Source organism: Schistocerca cancellata, chromosome 2 (assembly GCF_023864275.1).
Source record: "Schistocerca cancellata isolate TAMUIC-IGC-003103 chromosome 2, iqSchCanc2.1, whole genome shotgun sequence".
Taxonomy (NCBI): Eukaryota; Metazoa; Arthropoda; class Insecta; order Orthoptera; family Acrididae; genus Schistocerca; species Schistocerca cancellata.
In genome coordinates, this window is record NC_064627.1 from 150,749,608 (window position 1) to 150,776,446 (window position 26,839).

Consider the following 26,839-nt stretch of genomic DNA (forward strand, 5'->3'; position numbering starts at 1 on the left):
ACTTTAAATATAAGAATTATTTATCACTAGTAATTCGGTGTGGGTATGCTGAGGCTTGAAATGAAACTATCAATGTTTTTTGTATTGGACCAGGACCTGTACCCACGTGTGTGCCTCTCGTGCAGATCCAGAGGAGTTTGCAATCTCGGAGAAAACAACGAAAAGATCGAGGTGTATTGTTACTTGTGGGTCAGGTACCGTGAAAGAAGAGATCCTAATTTGAATCCCAGTCCTGCACCAAATGGTTCAACGTTTCAAGTTCAAATAAAACAAGAGCCCTATGAACTGAAGTGACAACTGCCTCATTAAGTAAAATACAGTTTCTAGTGAATAGAAGGCCATTGGGGACAGAGTTTCTGTTTGCCGCGATGTTGTGACTTCCGTCTCTGCTACGCCCCAACCTAAATCGGCTTTGTCCCTGTTGGTAGTGAAGGCATATGATGTTTAAAATGGTGATTCTGGACTACGATACAGCCGACGTTCATCACTTGGCATTACTGGACGAGAAGAAGCTCTGTTAGTGTTTGTTTAAACTACGTAATCGAAGTGGGAATCGAACCATCAAGTATCAGGTAAAAGACTAGGGTCAGTACACGAGAAACACAGAAGCCCGCATTTTCCACCTTCGTGATTGTGTCGTAACGTACGAAGCGCTTTGTTTACAAATCGGACACAGTTAAAAAAATGCAGTTCAGCAGCTTCTGGGACGGTAACATCGCTAGCCTAAGGTCAGCTGGATCTAAAGACACTTTTAACCTTCTTAGTCTCGATTCAAAGCCATTTGGGATTTTTTTCTATTTCAAGAAATGGTTTATATCGAGAAAGACCATTGCAGCGTACAAAAATAACCAAATACTTCGATCAAAACTGTCATTATCACTAGCCGGCTGCTGTGACCGAGCGGTTCTAGGCGCTTCAGTTCGGAACCGCGCTGCTGCTATTGTCGTAGGTTGGAATCCTGCCTCGGGCATGGACGTGTGTGATGTCCTTAGATTAGTTAGGTTTAAGTAGTTCTAAGTCTAGGGGACTAATGACCTCAGATGTTAAGTCCCTTAGTGCATAGAGCCATTTTTTGTCATTATCGCGGTTAACTTCCTCATTCTACTGCTGCTGCACGCGTGTTTCTTGGTCATTTTTAGAAGCAGTTGTCCAAAAATAGGTTGATATTTAGTTCGTAACAAATGACTGCGGCGTTCTGTGGCAAGTGGACTGTAACGATTAGCTATTTAATTCCTTCCATGCCTAGGATATCGAACATCTCCATTATTTGTAAGTTACATTAAAACCATATTAACTGATGAAGACGTTACTGAGCTGGGACAGCTCGCTATATAAATTTTTGATTTGTTTTTGAAATCACCCGCCTTCTCAATAATCGCCACAATGTCAATATTGAGGTCGCATTGAGGTCTCTGGTCGCCGCTTATCTTTGGCTACTCGGCTTCCCGCGCCCCGTGAGGCGACAGAACGAGGAAGAAGGGGGTCGCTGGGAGTTACTTCTGGACCGTGCGTGAGGAGCAACGTCGGTGTCGGAGGGCAAGGCCTCTTGTTGGTGGGCTCCGCGGAAACACTCTGTCGGGGACGGAACGCCGTGGGCTCGAAAATCCTAGTGTGGAGGACCGGTGTTGTCCCGATGGCGGTCGTCGTGTGGTCATTCATGGGCTGAGAAGTGATTTCTTCGTTCTGCACATGGATTCCGACCAAAAATTACGGCAAAGTTGGAGTATGAGGGGAATATAAGAATTCTAAGAAGGTGCACTTTGGTGACGCGTATATCAGACTTGTGAGTGGTGTAAGCTTTGCTTCGGTACAGCAGTCTCCAGTTAGAGCGCTGCTTGGGAGGAGAGCGTTGATATCGCCATTGTCATCTATTTAGCTGCTTTAAAGTAAATGACTGTTTTGGATCGAGGGTGGATCCAAGTGAAGGACAGAATCATTGCTTGCTGTGGTCGGGTCTCGGTCACGCAAGAAGGCTTTGCGTAGTTACAATTTCTATAAGTCAATCCAGATCTAGAACGAAAAAGTTCGTCACTCCGTTTAAAGTACAGACATGTGGACAAATAACTGCTCAGTCATGATACAGGAAAATTACTGATGGTAGGAAGTTAATTTTGAGGTTTTCTTAAAGTGTTCGCCGCTGTTATTCGTCCTGCTAGTCAACAATAAATTTATGACAATCCACTCGTATCAGAAAAGACGTTGCACTTTTAAAGAGCAAAAATGCTTTCTACTGTCAGAACATTTGGAGTCCAGATACGGTATTAAAATATCTTGTTCATACAAATATTTAATTTTGCCTAAAGGTTGATAAAATGATTCATTTGACGAAGTCAGTTAGCTGAAATTCTGAGAGTGTGGTTGTCATTTTGAACTGTCACTTACAGTAATAAAATTGTGTATACAAGCATTAAGTTTTACCTCGTCTATAATGACGCGTCTCCTGGTTTTTGTAATATCGCGGTTTTGATTTACACCTGCACCGATTATCTTAAAGAACACTGTTCTCTAGTCATCACTTTTGGTATCCATTTAATGTAGTCAAACGACTGTAGTCTAAAGAGCCTAGAGTACCTGCAAGACAGCTGCATTAGGTGGGTTGCATGCACGTCAGGCGCAACGCAATTCAGATCATCGGTTACTTTTGAGGTTTCTTTACAATTTTTTGCGTTATTCTCTGTGTGCAGACACATTAACATGAACTATAATAGTCGGTAAGACACGAAGAGAGTGAAAACTAACGTTATAATCACTTAACAATTTTAAACCAATGACTGATTTCTAAAGACTGCAAGAGCATGGTTAAAGTTGAATGACTGTAATAAATCAAATCATTCATGAGAAAACATGATCTGCGGGGGGGGGGGGAGGGGGGATGGGGCAGGGCACACTCTGACTGATCCGATGTATACCATGGTCATTGATGAGGCCATGATGAAGTGAGCTATAGGTAAAAATCACGGAACTCAGTCCCACTAACCCAACGCACTTACGAATGGCTGACAGCAGACATTTTCGATTGCTGATCCTACGAGGGAAGAGTGGGCTGCGGCGAGTGGCTTCACATAAACCACTAGGTGCTGCAGAAGCTGAAGTGCACGTCTCTGCTGTCGGAAGCTACAGACCAAGAACATATCTACCTCCACATCTACATGGATACTCTGCAAATCACATTTAAGTGCTCGGCAGAGGGTTTATCGAACCACCTTCACAATAATTCTCTATTATTTCAATCTAGAACGGCGCACGAAGAAAGCGAACACCTATATCTTTCCGTGCGAGCTCTGATTTACCTTATTTTATTATGATGACCGTTTTTCCCTATGTACGTCGGTGTCAACAAAATATTTTCGCATTCAGAGGAGAATGTTGGTGATTGCAATTTCATGAGAAGATCCCGCCGCAAGGAAAAACGCCTTTGTTTTAACGATACCCACTCCAGTTGCTGTATCATGTCAGTGACACTCTCTCCCCTATTTCTTGATAATACAAAACGTGCTGTTCTTTGGACTTTCTCGGTGTAGTCCGTTAATCCTCACTAGTAACGATCCCACACAGCACAGCAGCACTCCAGAAGACGACGGACAAGCGTAGTGTAGACAGTCTCTTTCGTAGATCGGTTGCGTCTCCTAACTGATCTGCAAATAAAACGCAGTCTTTGTTTGGCCTTCTCCACAAAAACTTCTATCTGTTTTTTCCAATTTAAGTGGGTTGTAACTGATTTTCCTAGGTACTAAATTTACGGCCTTTAGAGTTAACTGATTTACCGTGTAACCGAAGTTGAACGAATTCCTTTTAACTCTCACGTGGGTGACCACACACTTTTCATTATTTAGGGTCAATTGCCAATTTTCGCACCATACAAATATCTTTTCTAAGTCGTTTTGCTATTTGTCTTTATCTTCTGATGAGTTTATTAGGTGATAAACGACAGCATCAACTGCAAGCAACCTTAGACGGCTGCTCAGCTTGTCTCCTGAATCGTTTATACAGATAAGGAACAAAAAAAATGGCTCTGAGCACTATGGGACTCAACTGCTGTGGTCATAAGTCCCCTAGAACTTAGAACTACTTAAACCTAACTAACCTAAGGACAGCACACAACACCCAGCCATCACGAGGCAGAGAAAATCCCTGACCCCGCCGGGAATCGAACCCGGGAACCCGGGCGTGGGAAGCGAGAACGCTACCGCACGACCACGAGATGCGGGCAGATAAGGAACAGCAGAAGGCCTATAACAGTACCACGAGGAATACCAGAAATCACTCCTGTTTTACTCTACGACGTTCCGTCAATTACCACGAACTGTGACCTCTCTGAGAGGAAATCACGAATCGAGTCACGTAACTGAGACAATATTCCATAACCACCCAACTTGTCTACAAGCCCCTTGTCAGATACAGTGTCAAAAGCCTTACGGAAATCTATCAATAGAGAATCAATTTAAAAACTCATGACAATAGCACTCAACGCTTTGTGTGAGTGAAGAGTTAGTTATTTTTCACAAGAACGATGCCTTCTAAATCCGCGGTGACTGTTTTCATTAGCCCGTTACCTTCGAGATAATTCATAATGTTCGAACACAATATATGCTCCAAAATCCTGCTCTCTACCAGAGGCGAAGCTCAACGATGAAGTTCTGTCACCAGAAGCCATAAGCTAAGACTCCTCTTCTCAGAAGCTGTAAGCTTATCCTTCTCTCCTCAGATGCTGTAAGCCAAGTGTACTAACAAACTGTGTTCTCCCTGCTCCGTACAGGTCCACGTAAAATCAATACCGCCAATTAGATAGGTTTGTCAGAAGTTGTCCCACGATATTCTTTTCAAGAAGCTGCCCTGCTCACGAACTGCTTTACAAGACAGCCAATCGTAATTTTAAAAAGGCAATTTATTCTACACAGTCTCTGGGTTTCATCTCGGTTCATTATACAGGCTGCGAAAAGAAGCATTGGTCATCTGCCGTCGCTCTTGCTCGACCACGGCCTGGGCCGTAACTGCCTACTTGTCTCGGCTTCGGATAAGACTCTCGTTCCCAGCAGTGTGGTATTAACTGCACCTAGTGGAATCTGCACCCACTGAAATTTGCACTGAGAAAAGGTCGTGGATGGGTTCATAAATCTGTCCGTCCCAGCTCCTTGACTTGCCCGGCTAGTAGTAGAGCCGACACTTAGGGACTGTGCTGAGTAAGAGGCCTAGAGATGCTCGAACAAGAACTGCGATGCCTGTTTTCGAAAGTGAAACAATTCTTTTGATTTTCTATAGAATTTTTTTTTTCTTTTTTTAAAATTCGATTAGATTCGCAGATAATACAACTTGAAAGCACTGAAACCGAAATACAAACACCGATTTTAAAAACGGTGTTCCTTCTACTCAAGAAAGTATACTTTAAAATAAAATATGGTCTACACCCAAGGATCGACGTATAGTCCATGAAACAGACGTGAGGGCATTGTCATGCTAATGAAAATGCCGTTATGCATGCTTACAGGATAGATCAGAACTCCACGGCAAAATTTTCGGAGGTTCTTCAGGGATACTGAAAGTCGCTAATTACTTTCTTGTTGCACGGTAATGTATAGTTATATTTACTGGTATTTTGTCTGGCAATGTGAAGATGAACTCGTGATTTGAGAAATAGTTAATCTCGTATTTAAGCTCGTAGGTAGTATTGTAATTCTTGAAAAGTGATGAACAACTCGGAAATTAATCAGGGATGCAACATTAAACTGTGTACTGCAACACTCATGACGAGAGAACTGTCAGGTCTGTTTAATTAAAAAAAACTGTCCTGTTAGCAACAACACAAGCAATGTGACTGCGAGAAAAATATAAATACAGCTGGCTGTAAATGATTTAAAAGTTCGTGGCACCCTCCTTCGCTAATGCTGGAACTCAATGTGGTGTTGGCCCACCCTTAGCCTTGATGACAGCTTCCACTCTCGCGCATACGTTCAATCAGGTGCTGGAAGGTTTCTTGGGGAATGGCAGCCCATTCTTTACGGAATGCTGCACTGAGGAAAGGTACCGATGTCGGTCGGTGAGCTCTGGCACTAAGTCGGCGTTCCAAAACATCCCAAAGGTGTTCTATATGATTCATATCTGGACTCTGTGCAGGCCAGTCCATTAAACGGCTGTTATTCTCGTCTAAACACTCCGCCGCAGACCGTGCTTTATGAACAGGTGCTCAGTCGTGTTGAAATATGTAATAGCCATCCCCAAATTGCTCTTCAACAGTAGAAGGCAGGAAGGTGCTCAGAACATCAAAGTAGGCCTGTGCTGTGTTAGTTCCACGCAAAACAACAATGGGTGCAAGCCCCCTCCATGAAAAACACGGGCACACCACAACACCACCGCCTCCAAATTTTATTGTTCACACTATACACGCTGGCATATGACTTTCACTGGGCACTGGCCATACCCACCTCCTGCCATCGGATCGCCACATTGTGTACCGTAATTCGTCACTCCACACAACGCTTTTCCACTGTTCAGTCGTCCAATGTTTACGGTCTTTACAAAAAGCGAGGCATCGTTTGACATTCACCGGCGTGACGTGTGGCTTATGAGCACCCGCTCGACAATGAAATCCGAGTTTTCTCACATCCCGCTTAACTGCCATTGTAATTATAGTGGATCCTGATGCAGTATGGCATCCTCGTTGGATGGTCTGCGTATTACACATTACGACCCTCTTCACCTGTCGGCGGTCTCTGTCAGTCAACAAACGAGGACGGCCTGTACGCTTTTGTGCTCTACTTGTACCTTCACGTTTCCACTTCACTGTCACATTGGAACAGTGGACCTAGGGACGTTTAAGAGAGTCTATATCTCGCATACAGACGTATGACACAAATGATACCAAATCACCTAAGCATGCTCGAAATCTCTGAGTTCTGTGGAGCGCCCCATTCTGCTCTCTCAAGATGTCTAATGACTACTGAGGTCGTTGATATGGAGTACCTGGCAGAAGGTGGCAGCACAATGCACCTAATATCAAAAACGTATGTTTTTGGGGCTGTCCTGATACTTTTGATCACAAAGTGTAACTACCAAAAATTCCCTTTCTGAAAAGTATGTCACTGTTGAAATGGTAATTGTACTATACGTAAATTATAAATAACCTACCTTTTACTGCAATGAATAAATGCTGTGAGACTGCTACCTCCAAGCTGCTGTGGCTGCTGCTACTATGCTAGTTAAAAAAATAATAAAAATTCAAACTACTAGCAACGCGATGTGCAATGCGTGCTTTAAACTGTGAAAACATCCACAAAACTTCTATGCTAACAAATCTGACTACTACAATTTATCATTGTCAGTTGAAGTTCTGTTACTGAGAAACTCGGGAAAGCAAAATTATACACTCCTGGAAATTGAAATAACAACACCGTGAATTCATTGTCCCAGGAAGGGGAAACTTTATTGACACATTCCTGGGGTCAGATACATCACATGATCACACTGACAGAACCACAGGCACATAGACACAGGCAACAGAGCATGCACAATGTCGGCACTAGTACAGTGTATATCCACCTTTCGCAGCAATGCAGGCTGCTATTCTCCCATGGAGACGATCGTAGAGATGCTGGATGTAGTCCTGTGGAACGGCTCGCCATGTCATTTCCACCTGGCGCCTCAGTTGGACCAGCGTTCGTGCTGGACGTGCAGACCGCGTGAGACGACGCTTCATCCAGTCCCAAACATGCTCAATGGGGGACAGATCCGGAGATCTTGCTGGCCAGGGTAGTTGACTTACACCTTCTAGAGCACGTTGGGTGGCACGGGATACATGCGGACGTGCATTGTCCTGTTGGAACAGCAAGTTCCCTTGCCGGTCTAGGAATGGTAGAACGATGGGTTCGATGACGGTTTGGATGTACCGTGCACTATTCAGTGTCCCCTCGACGATCACCAGTGGTGTACGGCCAGTGTAGGAGATCGCTCCCCACACCATGATGCCGGGTGTTGGCCCTGTGTGCCTCGGTCGTATGCAGTCCTGATTGTGGCGCTCACCTGCACGGCGCCAAACACGCATACGACCATCATTGGCACCAAGGCAGAAGCGACTCTCATCGCTGAAGACGACACGTCTCCATTCGTCCCTCCATTCACGCCTGTCGCGACACCACTGGAGGCGGGCTGCGCGATGTTGGGGCGTGAGCGGAAGACGGCCTAACGGTGTGCGGGACCGTAGCCCAGCTTCATGGAGACGGTTGCGAATGGTCCTCGCCGATACCCCAGGAGCAACAGTGTCCCTAATTTGCTGGGAAGTGGCGGTGCGGTCCCCTACGGCACTGCGTAGGATCCTACGGTCTTGGCGTGTATCCGTGCGTCGCTGCGGTCCGGTCCCAGGTCGACGGGCACGTGCACCTTCCGCCGACCACTGGCGACAACATCGATGTACTGTGGAGACCTCACGCCCCACGTGTTGAGCAATTCGGCGGTACGTCCACCCGGCCTCCCGCATGCCCACTATACGCCCTCGCTCAAAGTCCGACAACTGCACATACGGTTCACGTCCACGCTGTCGCGGCATGCTACCAGTGTTAAAGACTGCGATGGAGCTCCGTATGCCACGGCAAACTGGCTGACACTGACGGCGGCGGTGCACAAATGCTGCGCAGCTAGCGCCATTCGACGGCCAACACCGCGGTTCCTGGTGTGTCCGCTGTGCCGTGCGTGTGATCATTGCTTGTACAGCCCTCTCGCAGTGTCCGGAGCAAGTATGGTGGGTCTGACACACCGGTGTCAATGTGTTCTTTTTTCCATTTCCAGGAGTGTATATGTGAGACCCGAAATAAGGAGACGAAAGCTGACTGATGCGAAAACAATAAAGTAACTGTATTAACAAAACTTTACATCACTAAGACAAAATATTTTAACAATTTAAATATTAAAAACTTTCATTACATTAATAGTGGAAAACTTTAAAAAATTATTTTTACTTTCTTACAAACACCCATACTATCCACCTTAAAAGAAAAATAAATAAATAACACATTGTTATGTTATCATAAAAATCTAATCACTTCACTACTTCGAAATCTTATTAAGATCTTTCTGAATATTTGTGCAGATCTTTTGCTGGTAGTGACACATTATTCACAACTACAATACATTCGAAAAATCTAAGGTTATTAAAATATTTCCTGCAAGGTCATTAATATACAACATGAACAGCAAGGGTTGCAACAACTTCCCTGCGGAACACCTGAACTCAGAATGAAGGCTTTCACGAGAGGATGACATTGCTGCCGGTAAACCTTTTGGGATATAGGGTTGTGGTCCACGAGAACTCTTCTTCTCCCAGCGTTTCGTCCAGAACTGCGCTGGAGATCTTCAGAAGTGTTGCCGACTTGTTAGTTGGCAAGTTCAACGGAGGAACAACTTCTCTGAAGAGGCAGGAACAGATGGGTTTCGTGGACCACTACTTTATACCCCGAGAGGTTTACTAGCAGCAACACCTGAAGTTACTTCCACTTGTGCTGATGATCTCCATTCAACATAACATGTTGTGTCCTTCCTACTAAGAAATCCATAGTCCAGTTGAAAGTTGATTGTAATACTTAAACTACTGTTTGTATGTGTCAAGTTGGTATCTGAAAAATGTATAAAACTTATTTTGATATCGAAATGTGTAAATTACGGTGTAGGGCAACAGAACCATGGGCAAAATTTAATTTTGAACTGAAATACGTGGAGCTCACGTTACATGATGCGAAATCCAGACTACCCAGCACATCAAACAATTTGCCTGCTAGAAAGCTATCTGTTTACAATGAAATTTACATGTGATATCTAAGTGCAAAATAAATGACTCAGATTAAAATGTTGGCCCTGAATGTTGTTAATCTTCATCTTTCTCAGATTAAAATGTTGACCCTGAATATTGTTAGTCTCCATCTTTAGTCTCGAAAACAATCATTGTATCAGAACTGTCATTCTAATTACACAGCAAATGAATATAAAATGGACGCATCTGACCTTCTGTCAAAACTGCTTGAAAATTCACAAGGTCGCACATTACTGAAATCCGCTACTGGTTTTAAACCTTTATACTGATATGTTATTTTCACAAATTCAGTCTGAGACTCACCGTACATATCTACATATCTGCATATATACTTCGCTAGCCACCAAAGGGTGTGTGGCGGAGGGCACAATTCGCATCAAAGTCATATTCCCCCCCTTCCCCCTTCTGTTCCACTCGCGGATCGCGCGTGGGAAAAACGACTGTCTGGACGCCTCAGTAAGAGCTCTAATCATTACTCGATTTGAAATTTGGTGGTAATAATATATGCTCTACATCCTCGGTGAAGATTGGATTTCGGAATTTAGAGAGCAGCCCCTTCTGTTTAGCACGTCGTCAATCTGCAAGTGTGTCCCACTTCAAACTTTCTGTGAGATTTGTAACGCTCTCGCGATGGCTAAATGTACCGGTAACGAATATTGCCGCTCTTCTTTGCACCTTCTCAGTCTCTTGAATCAGACCCAACTGGTAATGGTCCCATACAGACGAACAATACTCTAAGACTGGACGAACTAACGAATTGTAAGCTATTTCAAGGAAAGGACTGTATCGCTTCAGGATTCTACCAACAAACCGCCATCTATAGTTCGCCTTACCCGTTACTTGTGTAATCTGATCATTCCATTTGAGATCATTTCGAATAGTCACACCCAGATACTTGACTGATGTTACCGCTTCCAAAGACTGATTATTTATTTTGTACCTTACAGTGGACATGAACTCTGATCGTAATTACGTTTATTGGCCTACATGTGCGCATGGAACGCTCGTCTGCTCTGCAACTTGTTACTATTATGAATAATGCTGTGACTGTAAAAAGTCAAATTTCGTATTCTGTACTTGCGATGTGCAATGAAAGACGATCTGACCAGTTTCCACAAAATGTTCCTCAGTACACAACTCGCCTTGTGCAATGCGAGTGTGCAGAGTCAAGATTAAAAATGAACATGGGGAACTAATCTTAACGTCTGACAAAAGAGAACAGAGACTTCGTTTAACTGTGTTTCATTAAGCCACGACAACAATACATCCTTTCATAATGTTCTCACACCTGGACAAGTTAGCAAAATATTTCTTAATAACTTTCCTGTGATCAATTACCTTCCATGACATTTGTTTCAACTATAAAACAAAACCATGTGTTAGATTATAAAGTTTCTACAGCGAACTTCAACCATAGACAATATTCGAACAATAAGAAGCTACACAGCTACAAATATAAAAAACTGGAAACCTTAAAACTTGGTTTTTTTCATTCTTCCATTAATATCATCTCATTTCCCCGATATCTTTGCTCGAAACGTATTACAAAATCCCTTTTAAGTAATGCTGCCTTCACTACACGGCAGGCCAGCTTCCAACCTTTTGCAACCAAGTACATTTTCAGACTGCCCAACACGCAAGCAAAGTTAACTTGTCTGACCAACATCTCTGATCTGGACACAGTCTTACAAAGAATTTCATTATATCGATACTACGTGTACATTTAAAAAATTCGCAACTACATTCACATTTTTGGTCAAAACTTCCTGAAAATGGTCGTAACAAGTAAGACATCTCCCTTTTATAGTCAAAAATTTCGCTTCATGCCCTGTACGACTATACTGTGGATAATCGGCGTAGATGTGGTACAGAGGCAAACGCTTTTCGGAAATTGAGAAATACTGCATCTGCCTGACTTCTTTGACCCATGGCTTTCACGATATCATGTGGCAAAACTGCGAGTTGGGTTCCACATGTTCGATTTTTTCGGATTTCATTCCTCATTATGTTTGATCTCAGAATATGTTCGGAGATTCTACAACAAATGTATGTCAAGAATACTGGACGTTAGTTTTATTGTTCACTTCTGATACGGTTCTTACAGGTAGATGTGACCTGTGCTTTCTTCGAACGACTGGACACCGTTTTTTGGTTGAGGGATCTGCGATAGATTATGGCTAAAAGAGGGGCTATCTTAGACGGAAATCTGGTATCGAATCTGATTGCAGATTCCATCGGATCCTGAAGTTCTGTTAAATTTTAACGATTTCAGCTGTTTCTCATAAACCATTGACACTCATACGCAATTATTATCACTCCCCTTTCCAGTGGTGGTAGAATTACATAGGAACAATGCTCCTAGATGATTCTGCGTATCATCGATGTTACCGCGAACTGGAAGATACATGGGCATTATACAATTGTATATCAGGTAAGATAGAATTTACAGAAAACTTTCAAAGGGTGCCTGATGGCGATGTGAAAACAGTACCTTAATTTTAGTGAAACTTGTATCTCAGTTTCGCGAAAATACCCATCACCCCCCAACGAGCCGGCTGGGGTGGCCGAGCGGTTCCAGGCGCTACAGTCTGGAACCGTGCGACCGCTACGGTAGCAGGTTCGAATCCTGCCACGGGTATGGATGTGTGTGATGTCCTTAGGTTTGTTAGGTTTAAGTAGTTCTCAGTTCTAGGGGACTGATGATCTCAGAAGTTAAGTCCCATAGTGCTCAGAGCCATTTCAACCATTTTGAGACCCCCCAAGGACAGTCACTTTCGCTGTTCTGCAGAAGGATATCTGGATTCAAAAGAATCTGTTTGGCCCGTTTTAAACGACAGCCCACGGGTTGACCCTTTTACATAATTTACAATATACTGAAAAATCTCCTCCAAAAATATGATTAAATGCAGGTTACTGTAATGAGATTCTATCACAGAAGATTTTAAATAACAATGTCTGTAAGTGCCATAATAAGGAATTTTGAAGTTTTATGTGAATACCAAGCACAATAATGTGTGAAAGATTCAAATTGCCATGTAAGAATATTTAGTACCAAATGCAGTCAAATGGTTCAAATGGCTCTGAGCACTATGGGACTTAACATCTGTGGTCATCAGTCCCCTAGAACTTAGAACTACTTAAACCTAACTAACCTAAGGACATCACAAACATCCATGCTCGAGGCAGGATTCGAACCTGCGACCGTAGCAGTCGCGCGGTTCTGGACTGAGCGCCTAGAACCGCTAGACCACCGCGGCCGGCTCCAAATGCAGTCAAGAAATGGCATACAGTTTTACAGTCGCTACTGATAACATACGAAAGGCCTACGTTCCGCACGCTTACTCGTCAGTGTTAGATAAAATGGTTAAGGCAGCAGTTTGGTGGTGTGGCAGCAATGAGAAGAAAGTTTAAAAATGAAGTGAATGATTTCATAAGTTCGAGTAATAAATGTATTCCTGCAAAAGCGGTCTAGCATAGGTAAGTATCGTTATTGATCGCTAATCTGTCATAAATGGGCAGAAGATTTATTTTTAGCTACCAATGTATTGTTCCAGAAGATGTGAAAGACGTGATACAGCAATCAAGAGAAATAGTCATTTTCCTTCAGTATAATGGATTATATGACTACTTAGCTTTCAAGAAAGCAGTAGATTGTAATATAAACACAGCAAACCTAAACATATTCAAAGTTCTGTGGCTATTGCTGGACGAACGAAGCCTGAGGTAGTTAGACCTGGAGAATTTTAATTGAAACTGAGGCGTAGAAAGGTATCATTACTTTTAGGAAAGGTGTACGAATTCAGGATGTGAAGAAAGGCAAATACCTACCTGGATGTAACAATACACATCTTTTAAGAAAAGAAAGAGTTGACTGAAGTGATGCAGTACCTGACAAATAATGACCACATACAGTTTTACAAAAGCAGAATGAACTTTTAGTGTATAAACAAAAACTGAAATAATACAACATTTAGTATCGCAATGAGATTTATTAATTTAAAGAACAATTTAATCTCCAGATATTATGACAATATATGTCTGTTCAAATACATGACAAGTAGAACAAGTTTTCACAGGTACTTAGTTGTCTACATCGAAGAGGAAGCCTATCAGATAAATGTAGTTCCCTTTCCTCTATTGTGAGTGGCCCGATTATCCTAACAGAATGCTAATTTACTAAGTTAGGTAACAATACCCATCTAAAGAATCATACACGTAGATTAGATCGGCTGTGGTCACAGTGCTGGGAGGCGCTGTGATGAGGGCTACAAAAATAACTCACTGAGTCCCTCCTTTGCTGAAGACGCGGGGCTGCACTCAGGACTGGTGAACTCCCCAACGAGCTTTGGCTGTGGACAACGTTCCGATAAGTCGTGATATGCTGACTGCCGGTCTGGATCACCACTTGAAAACTGTCTGGGCCACCGAGACAGTGAAAAACATCTTAATCCAACTGAATGTCCAGTCTCTACTTCACCTCTTTTCTCGCCAGCGGTCCGGAATACAGTAACCCCCGCGATAATTCAGCTCCCTACACAAACTCCAAAAAATGGTGATGAGTCGAACGCACAAAGCCACATGGCTGCGAGTGGCCAATAGCCAATCGAGGAGCTTAGCGCCTGTCACTGTATAAAAAATGTTGCGCAACCACCCTCCAGAACATCACGAAAAATACTACTCTAAATGAGGGACTTGCCGCCCAAATTCTAGCGGCAACTTCTTATGTCAGAAAGTGTCGCTGTCTGTGTACCAAAGAGCTTGCTCTTTTAAATCACGGAAAGACCATGGCATGGGAACAGAAGCGACAAGGCCTACTTGAGGTGCTGACTTGGCGGACGACAAGCTCAACAAGCTATTACCAAGACGCGATTCTAAGAACTCACTGATACGGTGCCCGACGGCCTTAGCACAGGTGCCACGGCGACACGCTGTTATAGTCCGTGCTCGCCCGGGGTTCCCGCCTCCAGTTGTACACCTATTAATGTGGCGCGCTGCAGGCACGATCTGTGGTCCACACAATCGTCGTTGTCTTCCATCCGACCGAGAGAAAGCCGGTAGTGTCCTGCTGCCGAGCACACCATTCAAAGAGACGGCCCTCGGCAACAGCCATTGTCACCTGTGCTCGACCTTCCTGGAATTCGGCAGAGGCAGCCGCACACAACTCCCGTATCCGATTTGTCCCTCCCACGCAGTATGTCCACCTACAGACCTACGACAATACAGCAGATTAAACGAGACGCATCAACTGATTTAACTCAAGCGAAGAGTAATTAATGCTAATTAATGCCCTTGAAACTCTTTCACCTTCCTATCGACACCCCCAAGATGGGTTTGACAGATCTCAAACAACGCAAAAAAAGGAGGTAGCAATTTTATATTAGGACAGAGCATGCATCATAAAAGAAGGAAAAGCACGATGTAAACATTGAAACAAGTAAAACCAGTACTATATGTATATATGAGAGGGAATATCATAGAATGTTATGTAGACAACCGATGGCGCTCTTGCTCTTCTTCCGGTAGTAGGATATCGTGTTTACACTGGACATCTGCGTCGCGGTTTTGATACGCCATGGACATATCCACACAGAACCCCAAGACATGCGTAGGGAGTGACTAAGTGAGGACTCAGGTTGTAGGTAGAATGTGATGTAGTGAGCAGATAATTTTCAGGTATAGAAGTGTACTGGGTGCAAATTTCACAAACTTCTGCTTGGGCAGCGAATTTCACTTGGTGTAGTTTTCAGGTATCCGTGAGAGAGGACAAGTTACTTTCTCATCTATTTTTCATAAGAATTTTGTTACAACGTTACACAACTTGTGCGAGACCCCAGAAAGTTAATAGCCTGAGTAGGCATTGATAGAGCTACAAGAATGAGGTACTTTTATGGTTCTTACTTTGTAGAAACGGCATGTTTGGAAGTTGAAAGTAAATGGCGGCGAGCCATGCCTCAGTATATCTTGCCGGACAGGCCCACGGCCGCATAGGGGCCGACAGAGCACCACACAGTCGAGACGGGTTTCCAGCAGGACAATATCCGCTTTACCTGCATCGGCGCCAGCCGAAAGCTGGGCTGGGTGCGACAGACGGAAGGGACACGTCTACACACTGGGGTTGCAAACCGGGCATTGTGGACTGCGACACGCCTAATAAAAATTTACAAGTTTTCGTGTTCGCCGAAACTGCAAAGGGGCCTGTGACCCACTTCCAGTGGCCGCCTTGATCGTAAAGGAAACGCTGACGTCTGGGAAACGTTTAGAGGTGCAATCTATATTACACCTCATAGTTAGGATTAACTTGCTCCAAGGCACATGCAATTAAGATTAATATCTGTATGACCGTATCTGTTCGCTTGTCGCTGTGGAAAGCAACGCGACTTCAGAGAAAAACACCTTCTCACACCGCGAAAACTTAGTCAGTAATTGGCGGTTTCTTTTCTTTTTCCAGAGACGCAGGTCTCTTAGCTCTTGTGTTGGTTGGTGGTGAGTTTGTGCTGGCGTGTAGGAAGGGAAATTTAGCGCCTCTAAAGCTCTGTGGTTGGCTCAAGACGGAGTGGAAGGCGTTGTCGTTCGCTTACTATGCGGAAAGACGGGAATTTTTGTTTATCTGGAGAGGTGCGAGGCACTCTGGTTCTGGAAGCAACTTCCGGTCGAAGCTCTGGCGTGAGGGTTATTACTTGGGACCTGTTCTGAGACTGACTTAACTTGCGAATAGTTAGACTGGGGAGCATGTGATGATGGTCTCACTGTACCGACAGTGTGACTTCAAAACTCTGGGACTACTCGTTTGTCGAGAGCGCACTTATTCGTTTTGCTTGACCAGTCTCGACGTTTCGCATCCTTGTGCGCTCCGCGGTATAAGTGAGCTGAATTGGTCCTTGGTACGACCAGCGAACGGGTGTGTCACACACTGAAATCCACCGTGTTGTCAGGGCTCTGGTACAGAGTAAATTGCGATCCGTCTGCCCGATCGCTAGATCGTGAGATTTTTCATTACTTTCGTGGCAGCCTTCGATTCACAGGTACCGCCTTACTCCTCGCCACCGTCCCAGACGTCTCGCCGGCTGCAAGTTGCATCGCTGCACGAAGCAAACAGGGTAAAGTACTGCTGCTCCGGCCTTGTCTAGGCGTACAAACCCCAATCGCCACTTGCTCTCAGCTGCACCCTGTAGATTTGAACAGCCAAAGTCTGCTCAGCGTCAGATTGACACCAATAGCGTTATCCACATTCTTGGGGCCAGTGTATTTAACTCACCTTTGCCACCCAGGATCCGCGTCCATTGTGGTCTTAAACCGCGTGTTAGTTGTTTACGATATTCTACCATAATTTTGTCTGTTTTTGCTTATTGGAAAAATAAATGTTGTCAGTAAACTAAATTTTGCTTACCTTCTCAGTCAAATAATCACTTTTATATAGTCACCCCAAGTGTTAACTCTCATTATGTACGACCCTGCCAGGATAACTTTCATTGTAACGTCCCCTGCCATACAGATCAACTTTCATTTTTAACGTTCCCTAACAAGTGATATCTTTCATCCGTTCCCAGCCCCTATCAGCTCAATGTTTGCAACACTGAATCGCACTCCCCAGGGTGTACTAAGGGAGCTCGGACTCAATAGCGTCCCCCTCCTCATACGGCAGCTCACGCTGAAGCTCATCAAGACCCAGACATCATGCACAAACACAGATATGGGACCCACGAGCAGTTAACCAGAATAGAGTAATTTTTTAGAATATGAATTGATGGCTCTGTCATTGCAATCAAAGAAGTTGCTGTTTGTATTGTTCTTGGATATCCAGCCAGGTACAGACGTTCTCGTAACACAATAATGATGTCATTTTAACGTGATACCTGTAGAACGAGGATCTTCGCTACATCCCAACTCCACTACATTGTAATCGCTCCCCTTCCGTTCCCCCACTACCCGGTCGCATGCTGCATTGAGTGGATAGGTTCGCATAACGTTAGTGGCGAATCCCGGCCCCTCAGTCCCTCTGGTAGCGCCGTTGTGTGAGGAAGAGGCTCTCGGGTCTCTGCGGATTTTACTTTTGTGAGCACTGGGTCCCATGCTTTTCTAAGGGTGTAGCCGCTATCTTTGCTGGTCATTCCGTCGGACACTGGTATTTAAATAGCCTTCTTCAAAACACAGTGCCAAAACTATGTGGTCTGTCTTGACACTTCCGTTTCTTCATACTTCATTGCCTCCTCTGTGGCTGTCGATTGCTCTGCAACCGCAGTTTGCTTGAGTTCGGTGTGTCTTCTGTGTTCCTTCCGTCTTTGTTCGATTGTCCTCACAGACTGTCGGACGTATACATTACCACACACACGCAGAATACAGTAAACACAAGAAGAGCTAGTCTGTCTCTAGCAAGGGAAAAGGAACGTTATACTGGATGACAATATACTGAATACAGTCCCCCAGCAAATGTGATTAAATTCAGGTTCTATAATTACTGAAATGCTAGTGGGACTGGACAAAACATCTAAGGAATTACTCATAATCGGAGATGGCTTGTCTACTCATGCCCAGCTTTTTAGAAATGCGTTGACATTGTCTCTTGGCCTCATGCGTGCCGATCTCGGGGCAGTGCTAGCAGCAAACTAGTCTGCGATTTCATCTGGCAGTAAGAAAGGAACAACCGCAAGAAGAACAACGAACTGTAATCAAACTCACGTGAATAGAGGTCGATGATACGGCAAAATCAGTTGTGGAAATGGGGTTCAACTGTTTACGGTTCAAAAATGGTTCAAATGGCTCTGAGCACTATGGGATTTAACTTCTGAGGTCATCAGCCCCTATAACTTAGAACTACTTAAACCTAAATAACCTAAGGACATCACTCACATCTATGCCCGAGGCAGACTGTAGTGCCTAGAACCACTCGGGCACTCCTGCCGGCTCAACTGCTTACGGACGCCGAATTCTGTATCTGTCGCAGATCTCATTAGTGGTATAGAACAAGTAATTCCCTGATCCCTAGCGACGATGCTGAAGAGATACCTCGGGAAACATGCCTCGCCCTCGTCGGACACGTTTCACAGAGGACGAACGTAGCGAAAGTTGAAAGATGTGCCTTTAGTGAACTACAGAATGATACTAAGATAGTCATTCTACCGGCGGACAAAGTAAATGCCACTGTACTACTTCCACCGTCGGAGTACAATTGCAAAATGTACAATATTCAAGGATCCAGCCTACCTCAAAGTGAAGAGCGACCCAGCCAACAAAAAAGAAACCCTTAAGAGCTTCTGCTCCAGTCCATACCGAAGGAAATCGCCGAGAAGCTGCTGCATCACCAAGGCTCTACAGCTTCAAACAGACAAGACGTTCCTATACGTCAAGTTGGTGCAAATACATACTAGCTGGCTGGTCGAAAATCTGTTAGCAGTATTAAGTCTCTAAGTCGATAAATGTTAGAACCGCGTCAGGAAATCTGTACATTTCATTTAATGTCTGCAAGAACTACGCCTTCATGACCAGGAATTTAGATGAGCTTTGATGCGGTCCCCCTCTTTACCAGAGCGCTGTCTGCTGATTCCCCCTGGTTAATCAAGGATGAATTCAACCCGACAATGACTAATCGATTCGAATTTGTCCTCACATCAACATTCTTCTCTTCAGTGGCGACTATCAAGAACAAACGGATGGCGTTGTCATGGGATGACGTCTGTCACCAGTCGCAGCAAACTTATTTGGAGAGAATTGGGAACATAAATCTCTGGGAACAGGTGCTTTGAAACTTACTTGCTTTTTCATATGTGTTGACGACACGTATGTGGTGTGGACACCAGTGAGTGCAAGACTTTAGGACTTCCTGTTGTAACATCTGATCTCTCCGCACCAAATTTGCTATAGACCTGGAAGAGTACGGCGAACTGCCCTATTTGGACGTATTAGTCTGGCGCAAAACGGATAGCGCTATAGGACACAGTGCGTCCACCCACGAAGATGTGTATTCCCAAGGTCCCAGATACCATCATCTTCCACAGCGTGAGGTATGCTACGTAAACTGGTACACAGTACGCACAATATCGGACCAAAAAAGCCTGCCAAGGGAGTTTAACCGCCTTAAGGAGGTATTCAGGAAGAACGGGTACGGTGAGACACACATCCGACGTGCTACCAGGCAGAAGGTACAGATCCAGCACACAGAATACGACGGGGAGGACAAAACAATGGCAAAGTATCGAAGACAATCAACAGAATCATGGCTCGACATAGCATTAAATGCGTTTACCGTCCACCTCCGAAAACGTGTCACTATTGTGGACGATGAAAGATGACTTGGCGCTACGTAAACTGGGTGTTTGCTGTATTTCGTTTTGTCAGATACTCCACTTTTCCGGATTTATCCGTTTGTTTTCGTTTAATTCCCGTAGTCTGTTTTTTCTTTCTCTAGAGTCCCTAATGACCCGTTATTTTTGTTTTAAAGTTCATGTTCGTGCAAATACTTTCTCGAATTTCAGAAGAACTTTAAATGCTGGGGAGCACTAACTTGTTTGTTTGTATAGATATACGTGTAATAAATGTTGGTAGTAGTTACAGACATGAGCTGGTACCACTTAGAGCCAGTCACTTCTTCACTTCTTGAGAATTAATGCACAGCGGCTAGCGTCAGACGGAGGCGTTTTGCCCTTATTCTGAGTGAGACTTATCGGGACAGTTTGGTAGGCTTCGTGACTAGAGAGCACAAAATGTTGTTTGCAGCCGATGACGTCTGTAGCTGTCTAACAGTTATTGTATTACAAGAGGTTTCATATTCCTCACTACACATAAGTACCACATATCAACATAAACGTTCCTATAATGCACTTCTACAAAACGTTGTTACGTCAGAGTGTCATTTCCACTGTGGAAGATGATCGATTATGTGGGGTAGGCATTGGGAGCAGAGAAATACTTCCTCCTTTTCGTTCTCGTTGCCTAGTAGCGACAACCACTGTCCCTTCCTTTCTGCTCGTAGTGTGCGGGGTTACTGCAACAGCCACAAACCATTGTTGATTGGCTTGTTATTATTACACGTTATTGTCAGTATTACTAATTTCTGTTCCCCTGTAGACAGAGCGAGAGGCATTCCCTATTCATTGATCTTCTTGCGAGAGCAACTGGTATAAGTACATATTCTCGTATTTTCACCACCGGTATTAAACGAGGCAATTTACGTACCACTGTAATAAAATGGCTGGTTTAATTAAGTTTAGAATGAGTCAACGTAGAATTGAAGATAAGCACAAGACTCTCCCAAAAAAAAAAAAAATGAAATCGAATCACACTCAAGTGTATCTGAAGATTTAGGGAAAGACATTCTCTTGGGTTAAATCGGGCGTGCACGAATATCGGACGTTTTGTGTTTTATAGGGAAAGGATTTTAGCATTTCTGCCGGCTGACAAAACCACTTGCGTCAACACGCAGAATGTAAGGGACATTCATTAAAACAAGAATCAAAGGAACTGCAGAATTATTTCGTAAGCAAAAAGAAGACAACGGAACATCATAACGTCGCTTCAGGTGAACTGCCCTAAGTGTATCATGCAGTGAAACACAGCCACAATTACTCCTCTGTGGACTGCGGATATAAGCTCGTTTCAAACATCTTCTTAAATTCTGAGACAGCTTCGAAGATTTCTTGTGGGCGAACAAAAGGCAAATGCTGGTGAAGAACGTGCTGGCTCCTAACTGTGTGAATGAATTTTTAGACATTTCAAGAGGCTGAGAAAAACCTCCATTTCTATTCATTGGCAACAGGCGCGTCAAATATGGGCAATAGAAAGATGTTTTCTGTTCACATTCACTATTTTGACCCAGTGGAAGGATTACGGAACATACTTCTGAGTTTCATTGAACATGCTGGTAAGACCTCTTCTCGAATGACTGATTTGCTGCTATAAAGTTGAGATATACACAAGTAGAGGTTTCTTCATACAGTGCTGATAAATTTGGAACGAATAAATCAGTTTTTAAGTCATTTCTCAATATGAATAAAAATTTACGAAGGCAAATTGCACTAATCATATACACCACAGTGCGGTTAAGAATGCGACTGATTTAGATATAGATGTGGAAAGTAGAGTTCTAAAAATTTATAATCATTTCACGGTTTCTGCAAAAAGAAGAGAGCTACAGAAATCCTTTTTTCAGTTTGTGGAATTAGTATGGACAGAGATACTGAGACATTTTCCCACAAGATGACATTCTTCGACTACTGCTGTAAACAGGAGTCTTCTGAACTGGAGTGCCATCTGGAGCTATTTCCAAAGTACTGATGAGTGTCCAGAATCTGAGGTCAGCTTTTCTGAATGAAAACCCTGAGCAAAACATCATGCCATACACCTCCATTCTGTGCGCAATGTTGGAAATCTGTTGGTTTTAAGAGCACATTAGAAAGTTGTGATTTGATTGTCTTGGAGACCTTTAAACAAATGCGTCTTCTAACTAACAAGCTTAAATAGAGGCAGGAGGATTATGGCTGCAAGGCTATGGAGCTATTGGAGGACTGAAAATGTAAATGTCGTGTGACCAGGGCATTTACAAAGAAACGTTTCAGCAAATTTCAATGTTTTTTACTGCATTTTAATACAGAAAAATATATATTACCGCCAATAATCGATATGCATGGTTAGCTGGTTTTCCCTTGTAGAATGAAACTGACTTTAAAAACTTTGAAATTGCAGAGGAAATGCTTAACCTCAGAAATTGCGTTTGTGTTGACAGTTTGTGTGAAGAATTCTCTGAATTCAATACAAACTTATGTGGAATTGTAAACGGGGACAGTAGTGATGTATCGAAGTTGTCAGTTTCTTCTCAGCTGTAAAAGAACATAAATAGCCAAATATTTATAAGACAGTGGGATGCTTGTTAGGTATACCAGGATCTAACGCTTTTGTTGAAAGAGTATTTTCATTAATGAGTAATAAACGGAATGAGACAGGAAATAGATGTAGTACTGAACTGATCGAGACAGAGCTCCAAATTGTGGTGAATTTTAATAATTCATGTAAAGAAATTTTTGAATATGTAAAACAAGATGTTACATAATTGAAAGACGGAGAAACTTCTACAACATATCGACAAAAGATGAATTTGTGTAAATGTTTCTCGTATTTGTAAATAAATATCATTATTATAATATGTGGAAAGATTTAGTAGATACACTTTTTTATTCCTCAAAAATCTAGAAAATTCGGAAATACTCTTGCATTTTCCCTCCAAAAACGGAGCAGCTTCGAAAATGCTCCGTTTTTTCCCTCAAAAAATCTCGCAACGCCAGCTGTATTCCACGTAAATATGTTAAGGCAGACGTTGAAGAAAGATGCAAGGAACACAGAAGACACACCGAACTTAAGCAAACAACAAAATCTGCAGTTGCAGAACACTGCATGGCTACAGAGGAGCTGGTGAAGTAGGAAGAAATGGAAGTGTCAAGACACACCACTTCGTTTTGGAATTCTGTTCTGAAGAAGGCTATTGCAATACGAGTGGCCGACAAGCTGATCAACGGAGACGGTCGCTACACCCTAAGCACAGTTTGGGAACAAGCGATCATCGAACTAAAATCACAGCGTCGGCCGAGAGCCTCTTCCGCACCGGCCCTGGGATACAGAAGCACTGAGGGTCCAGGCTTTGCATCCTCCTTTCTGTGACCCCATCACCTTACAATTCCACCTAGCTGTGTAGCGGGGAACAGGTGGGGTGGGATCGCAATATAAAGGAGGCGAGATGTAGCGAAGACGCATCATTACGAAACTTCCTGGCAGATTAAAATTGTGTGCCCGACCGAGACTCGAACTCGGGACCTATGCCTTTCGCGGGCAAGTGCTCTACCAACTGAGCTACCGAAGCACGACTCACGCCCGGTACTCACAGCTTCACTTCTGCCAGTACATCGTCTCCTACCTTCCAAACTTCACCGAAGATCTCCTGCGAACTTTGCAGAACTAGCACTCCTGAAAGAAAGGATATTGCGGAGACATGACTTAGCCACAGCTTGGGGGATGTTTCCTGAAAGAGATTTTCACTCTGCAGCGGAGTGTGCGCTGATATGAAACTTCCTGGAAGATTAAAACTGTGTGCCCGACCGAGACTCGAACTCGGGACCTTTGCCTTTCGCGGGCAAATGCTCTACCAACTTTTTTTTTTTTACTTTTTTTTTTAACTCAAGAAGAGTGTTCAGTTATGAGTAGGTGGAGACAAGGCGGGCAGGGGTCGAAACCCGAGGCCTGGCCGCGATGTCTCCCCCCTCCCGTCCCTGAATCACTCCCTCAAAGTAGCTTTTCGATTGATTTTTGTTTTATTTTTATTTTTTTTAACCAGGAAAAGGGTAAATGAAAAAAAGATCTTTATTGGTACAAACTTAAATACAACAGAAATGGCATCCTTCCGGTGAAAATAACACAAGACAATATACTCGTACAAGGCGAGCAATTTTTTTTATGAACAAGGTGTAGGAAAAAAAAGAATAATAATTCTGATGTAATCTAAGAAGTGTGAAGCAATATACAGTGGAGTGAGGGAAAGGCCAGTGTTTTCTGGGGTAGTGCATTAAAGAAAGGAGGCGCGTGTCCATGCGCCTACTCCACTGTGGGTTGCAATGTAGAAAGTAGCGCGGGGAGTCTCAGATGTTAGCAGGGGGGGCGGGAGTGCTGACGGCGTGTGGCACCATCCAACTGAGCGGGGGTGAAGTAAAGATCGCATGTAGGTAATTGGCGAAGAAGGCGCGGTAGCGCGGTCGCTGTTCGACTTCACTGTGGGCGGTTTGTAAGTACTGCCAGAAATCAAGGCGTGATTTGTCGCCATCATTATACATGTAGGTGATCGTCCATCACTTGACCCATACAATCGCATGATTTTTGGAGGCGGGGAAATAAGTATTCTCAGGATGGATAAAAGTCCGTGGGTCAATCGAGTCCGGCGGAACGCGGAGGTAACAGGCAACGAACTGTCGGGCAAGTTTCCAGACGTCACTGGTGGCAGCACAAGTCAGTTGATGGACATCGTCATCCACGAGGTGGCAAATGGAACAAAGTGGAGAGTCCTTTAGTCCGATGGCGTGAAGGCGATGATTTGTGGCGAATTTTTCATTTGCGACTTGGTACCATGTTGCCCGGACGTTGGAGGGAAGAAAAGGCTGGTGGATGTGACGCCAAACCGTTGGCCACCGCGTGGACGGATGTCTCAGTTCGGTATTGTTGCTGGATATGGAACGAAGGAGTGGGGTGTAAAAATCTTTAGGTCGAGGACAACGCGTGGTCGGTAAGTGTGTGTGAGCATAACTGAAGTCGACGATGAAATCAGAAATGTGCGTCAGATGGTGCTTGATGTGTCCGACTGGTACTGATGGTGTTATGGTCGCGGGCACAAGAATTTCCAGCAAGCTGCGCGTAAGGGAGGTGCCCCCGTGCCACTGCTTGTGCATGGTGGACATGTACAAGGACGCCGCGCGGAGTCGCACATTGACAAGGCCGAGGCCCCCCGCTCGCGGGGGAAGGGTGAGTGTGTCGTAGCGGACCTTAAAGATCGTACCGGCCGTAAGGAAGTATCCGAGGGCAGCCTGGAGGCTGCGTCCAATAGTTGATGGCAGCGGGAGGACCTGTGCGATGTGGACCATTCTGGACGCCACATGTTGGTTGAGGTATTGGACACGTTGTAAAGAATCGAGTCGTCGGAGAAGATTTTGTCGCACCGTCGTGCGGATAGTTTGGAGTGCACGCCGAAAATTGATGGCAGCGGAGCGGCGCACGGTGGAGGTGAAAATGATACCAAGATATCGTAGTTGTTGTACACACGGGAGAGGTGCTAAGTCGTCGTGTGAGAGGCCGCGTCCAATGGGCATCGCCGCGGATTTAGCCACATTCATGTTACTGTCCGCTGCAGTGCCGTACGTTGATATCAAATCAAGTACCGTGTGTGTTTCACTCCGTGAGCGGATCAAGAGGAGGAGGTCGTCCGCATGCGCACGACATCGAAAACTGTGCTCTCGCAAAGTGAGACCAGAAAGGTGGCTCGTCAGACTCCCGATGAGTGGCTCCAGGCTTATGGCATACAGTAGGGTCGAAAGTGGGCAGCCTTGCCGTACGGAACGCCGGATCGCCACTGGTCCCGCCACACGGCCGTTAACCTGAATCAGCGATTCGGCGGTGCCGTACACGCGCCGGATCACGTCGATAAAGGCTGGTGGAAAACCCATGCGGTTCATCACTGAGAACAGAAATAGATGCCGCACTTTGTCGAATGCGCTGTCAAAATCAATGGCAACCACTGCGGCGCGGAGTCTGCACGCCGCTGCCAGTGCAATTAAATCGCGACATTCTCCTGTGGCCGTTTGTATATTAACTGAGCCGTCCGGAGTTGTCTGTTCCGGGGATAGAATTCTAGGCAGGATCTTGCGGCATCGCGTTGCCAGTAGGCGTGTAAAAATTTTACAGTCTGCGTTAAGCAGAGTCAGGGGACGGTAATGTGCTGTCGTCACACCTGGTGCCGGTTTGTGGATGGGTATAATAATTCCCGTGAAGAAGGACGGCGGTACGGCGTTCCCCATCGTCAGCAGTTCATGAAACATCGTTGTCCACCGTGACGCCATTAGTGTGAAGAAAGCGCGATAAAATTCTATCGGCAATCCGTTGACACCAGGTGACTTATTCAGAGCACCTTTTTTGATTGCATCGTGGATTTCGTCACGCGTAATGGGCTCCATCAGCTCGTCCGCTTCGTCGCTGGTGAGGGTGCGAGTTACGTGTGGTAACACAGACTCCTCAGCGTGGTTGTTGGTAGTCTCCTCCTGGTACATTGTGCGGCAGTGGTCGACAAAGGCACTGACGATTTCGGCCTGGCAAGTGACGTGCTGGCCGCGACAGGTGGTGATCTCGGTGATGAGTTGTTGTCGTCGATGTTTCCTATCGGAGGCGATATGATGCATGGTCGGATGTTCTTGTTCCGCCGAATCTTGACGTCGGGTTCGCACCATAGCCCCCTGCAGTCTACGGCGTGTCAAAGTTACAATTTGCGCCTTAATCCTGCTGCGTTCCCTCTGGGTGTCGGGGGTGGGC